The sequence below is a fragment of the Plectropomus leopardus genome, chromosome 21, assembly GCF_008729295.1.
Source record: "Plectropomus leopardus isolate mb chromosome 21, YSFRI_Pleo_2.0, whole genome shotgun sequence".
Lineage (NCBI taxonomy): Eukaryota > Metazoa > Chordata > Actinopteri > Perciformes > Serranidae > Plectropomus > Plectropomus leopardus.
Genome location: NC_056483.1, coordinates 17,787,999 through 17,793,352, shown reverse-complemented (window position 1 = coordinate 17,793,352; position 5,354 = coordinate 17,787,999). Strand labels below are relative to the sequence as shown.

Sequence of the window (5,354 nt, the reverse complement as noted above, 5' to 3'; positions counted from 1 at the left end):
AACATTGCTATTGTGGTAGCTGGCTATATTGACTTTGTCGCACTGTAGTAGACCAGAATGATGGTCAGTCAACCCTACATACCTTGTCACTGAAGGTAGCTCTCATCACCCTGATGTTTGTTCAAGTGTTTGTTTTTGTATGTTCGGTTTTAATGACTTGAAAAATTATACAAAAGGGGCTGTTTCGCCACGATTGACAGCCCCGACAGCCAATCCGTGCGCTCGCATTCAATGGAGCTGCTCACAATTGGTTGGATGGGAACTCCCACCGCGGATGTCGCTACTGCGCAGATGTGGGCTCATTTACATCACCCTGGCAAGATGGCAACGGCCGTAGTCCCAATGTTTTTACCTCACTTCAGTGTAGCCGGGTAAGTGGGGCGTGTCGTCCATCTTTACATACAGTCTATGGCTAGAAAATTAAACTACACGATGACTCGTCGGAGTTAACGTTAAGTTTTTGAATTACATGTAATTTTTTTTCTACTTTAAGTCACATTTCACTTTTATAGAGGTAGTTACACGGTATGTGCCCACTGGCAACTTTAGTTGCCGTTCATTCAAATGCTGTTTTCAGAACAAAATGGAGAAAATAAATGTCAAATATGTTTGTAAGTGACTCAAGTGACATGATTATATGCATGAGAAAGTACTGTGGAAAATTTGGGAACAAATAGGTTAAGTGCATTTAGCTCTACACTAACTATACTTATGAATATAAGATTATATAGCCTCTGAAATTAGTGGGGAACTTTGCACATTTTTAAAGTAAAGCACAATAAACTAGTAAATGTACTTAGTTACACCGCTGGCCACTTAACAGCATCATCAATGACTAACAAGCTTGCAAATATTATTGAATTAATAGAACATATTAGTGGCTTAGTGGTGTCGCCACTCTGTCTTTGAAGACACCATGCCCCTCCTTGGAGACAGGCCTTCTATAATTAAAGAATTGCGGCCAGCCATGAGAGGTGGTGGAGACTAGCAGTCGAGACATGGCAAGTAGTGGGGATCTTAATGTCAGATTCTTAGATCCTCCCCACATTAAAATGATAGGACTGTGCTTAAATGGCCCTTTGACTTTTACCCCGGTGCACTGCAAACCTCTCTATATTACTTTAACACTTTGTGGATTGCGGATGTCACTATAGGCTGCAGGTGGCTGCAGTAAAAAAGCCTACGAAAAGAAGAACTAAAGTATGGGACTACTTGAGGCTTAACAGTATGTGGTTAAAAACCACAAAGCAAGAAATGATCATATTAAGAGAAGAGATGATCACTGGAGAACCAGAACCACTGACAGTGAAATATATGCACAATGTATATTATCATCGGTTTTGTGCATTGCTACGGCTGGAATCACTTACAGATGTGAATGGTCTCCGTATGTGCTGTCTTTTGTTACAAATGCCAGTGCACTCTAAGCGGGTATATTATGTGGTCTGTTCAGATGATGTCAGAACAATGTGGATTTTTTTCAAAAACTTTATTTCATTACAGAAACCTTTTTTGTTTGATACAACACTAACATGAAAGCAGTCAGTGTCCCTAAGAAATCCATTTGGAGAAATAATTTACAAGGATGGGAATTGCTATTAAAAACTTTAACTGTGGCTTTTTTAAGGTGTTGAGCATGTTTAGGGGAGATGTTTTTGTGGGTTTGTCAGAATGCATTGGGATTAAAACTAGATTAAACCTAATTGTTGTCTTACATGGAAAATTCTCACCCAGGGCCCAACAGCTGCAGCCTCACCACCAATAACCCAAACTGTTACATGCATACAGCGACTGCTTCAAACTTCAAAGGACCTGTCATGTTCCCCAGAAAAACATAATTTCTCCTCAAGAAATAGTGGAAGACTCCTGCTGTAGTCCAGCTGTGTGCCTCCAATCACTCACCATGTGGCCCAGTCGAGCTCAGGGTCGTGCCTGTGCATTAGAGAGATAATTAACTGTTTGGAGAGGGCAGTCTAGCTGAACCAATGGACTGGAGTGACGTGGAGAGACCAAACATCAAACAGGATGGCAAAGTAGAACACAGGGTACGAGACTCTTTAGTCAAATTGTGATTATGGGATCTTTGAGCTGAAATAGAACAGCTGTGTCCCAACATATATTTTGGTTTCCGTGAAGAAAGTAGACTTCTTACTTGCTAAAGTTTCAAGGATGGGTATGTTTGGTTCCTATTTTCACTGACAAAATGCAGGCCAAAATGCTCTGGATACAAGCTGATGGTATATTGACAAAGCATGCGATCGTGTTGTATAGGGTACGTACTGCTCTCCAGAGAATAGTTATAAAATGTCATTTTTAGCCATGCGAGCAGCATGTTGGATGGCAACATCTGTCTGCCACTCTGTCCACCACTTTCATCAAGACTGAAATATTTTAACAACTGCTGAATAGATCGCCATGAAATTTGGTACAGACATTGAAAGTCTCCAGTGCAAAATCCTTATGACTTTGGTAATCCTCTGTCATTTTATCAACCTCCATCTGTGGGTCAAAGTCTTTTCTTAATCTGTGAAACAATTTAGCATACAGTACATGTGATGAACTGGCACAAAATTTGCAACAGACATTCATGGTTTTCGGTTGATGATTCCTATTGACTTTGATCCCCTGACTTTCCTTTTGCGCCACCCTGAGATTGATATTTTGGTTTTATCTCTCAGCCTTGCTTCCATTTTTTTCCCAAGAGGCAACTGTAAAATCTGTGGGTCAAGTGGGAAAGGGGATCTGGATATTTACACTTCATTCATTTGGTTTCATGTCAACCTGGCAAAAGTAAGCCTAAAATTCACTTTCTTTTACCTCTGTTTTTGGTCTCTACCAATACTTGAATGGAATATCTGGCTCTTTAGCTACTAAAAGCTTCACTGTGTTCACCAGTTAGTTGCTAATTGTGTCTATCTGCTGCTTGGTGCTGAGCAGATAGTGTACAGTAGGTTTTCAGAGATTCTTTTGCAGTAAGCAGCATGTTAACAGGTCATCCTTAGATGGTGAACATGGTATATACTGGCTAAACATCACCGCTGTAAGCATGTTGGCATTAGCATTTAGCAAAGAAAAACCAGTACTGCCCCACAAAGCAGCAGAAACAGATGTAAATATATGTGTTGGATCAATTTCTCTGCACATTTACTTGATTATGTAATTTTCCAAACTACAAGGGAATAAATCACAATGAAGATGTGGTCTCCTAAAACCTCGGAATAGACTAAGAATATGAAAGCTAATGGTGTCAAAGCAAGCCGTTAAAGGCACATGTGATTCAAGTTATGTCTGCACATACATAATGTTGAATAATAATTTTTTGTTGTCTTTGATAATGAAAATCTTCTCTCTTCAACAGTTTGTTTTTATTTCATTTGCAGGATTGCAAATGGATAAACTGCAGGACCTCTTCACTCCAAAGATTTCTGAGTGGCACTCCTTCAAACGACTTCATGCATTTGGTGTGAGTTTGCTTTTGGACCAGGACTCTCGCTAATATCACTCATCCTGTAACTTTGACCCTGAGCCATTACTCTGCAAATCCTTAGATGGTATCTCTCTGGTCACTGGTTTTCAGTGTTTGGGGTCTGCAGGCAACATTCCTCGCATTCTGCCTTAACCCTGGATTCCTGACCTCCTTTCACCCTCTGCAGTCTCCTTTCAGAGTGGGTGACACCATGCTTGATCCCTGCACACTTCTTACCTTTCTCCAAGCCTTCATCTACATGGCCAGGAAGAGAGAAGATAAGCAAACACGTGAGTTCAAGTTGCATTAACAGAGGGCCTTCACCATTAATCATAGAGACGAGTTAAGGGCAGAAGTTTGTACTGGACAGATGTAAATTATCTTTGCAGGTGGAAGTCTGTTTACATGAATCCTTAAATAGAGGAATTTAGTGTTGCCTGTAGAATTACAGAAGATTGTAGTTTTCTGACTCAGTTTCAGACAGTGATTTAAAACACGATACAATACAGATTTGACTGCAGGGGCTTTACTTTGCAGTTCAGCCAACCCAATGAAGGTTGAGGCAGTGCCAGCTTGTGACTGTAGCTGCTGCATGAATCATTTTAGGATGTCTGATTTCAGGTCTACATAATTCCAAAAGCACTTTTAATACATGTCCACTACGTTAGATTGTTGTGTATATTTTGTGCATGTTTGGGTTGATGCTGAACCTACATATCATTCACCCTTAACAGGCTGAACTTGGCCATTTCCTCTTCTTCACCATCCATCAAATGCTTGCTGAGAAGAGCTGATTAAACAGAGACTACCCAAAATTCATGTTATTTCTGTCTTTGCCTGGACTCAGACTGAGAGCCACTATGTGCCATGATTATTAACCTCTGTGCTGTCCAGAATATTCAGCTTTATACCACACCTCCATTTTCTAAGCATTGTTTAGGTTTAAGGGCAAAACAGGAATTATCTTTTATTTCTTCCAAGGTGTTTTTTTCATTTCCACAAAGCAAGACTTTACAAATGTAAAGAGGAAATGTGAAACTTGAGCAGCAAACTTATCTTTTCCTCAGAAACAGAACCAGCCAATAACAACTATTGCATTAATTATAACGACAATGAAATTATCAGCTAACATGGCACAGCTGTTGGCCACACGAGTCTTCAATACTCAGATGGCTTCAAACCCTACATCTGTCAGCAGGATGGCCTTGTCATCCATTCTGACATGAACACAATACATTTATGCAAGCCTTTAATCGTCTTATGTAAACAACATGTTGTGTCTGTTTGAAATTGAACTCGTATGCAGTCAGCTTGGGACATTGACAGTAGTGAATCAGTATGCATATGTGACTTTTTTTTACTTTGATTTTGAGGACAATGTCTTGTTACAGTTAAACATGAGCATTTTGTTTTAGTAGAAGCAGATGCTAGTTCTATTAGCAGCTAATTGTTACATATTGGTTGCTTTTTATAGTATTATTAACATTGGTTATAGTATTGTTTATTGGTTTCCCTATAGCTTGTTCAAGTTAACTGGGATGAACTGAGTTGGGTGGGAAAGGGGGATGATACTGTTAAACAAGACAACTTACACATTATATTGAGAATATACAGGGAATATGGAAACACATCATGGTTTCCATGGAATAGAAGGTATAGACATTTTAGGGATGTTATTCCATCATTCCGCCAACTTTGTTCAAGAGTGAAATATCTCAACAACTATTGGATGGATTGTGATGACATGACACGTTATTAATCTTGTTAACTTTTGTGATCCCATGATTTCCTCTCAACCCATCATTAGGTTGACAGTTTTGGTTCAAGTTCAAATATCCAGACAATTATGGGACAGATTGCAGTGAAATTTGCTGCAGATATTGGCACC

General features: G+C 39.6%; 1 long non-coding RNA gene across 2 annotated transcripts; it reads left to right on the top strand.

Moving 5' to 3' along the window:
- Window positions 1–314: 314 nt before the first annotated feature.
- Window positions 315–3,709, top strand: LOC121960449. 2 transcript variants are annotated; one of them, XR_006106985.1, is made up of 3 exons: window positions 315–371; window positions 3,381–3,463; window positions 3,578–3,709. It is a non-coding gene; the product is annotated as an uncharacterized LOC121960449 (long non-coding RNA). The 2 variants fall into 2 exon arrangements; XR_006106984.1 differs by having other exon boundaries at window positions 330–371; window positions 3,359–3,463.
- Window positions 3,710–5,354: the final 1,645 nt, after the last annotated feature.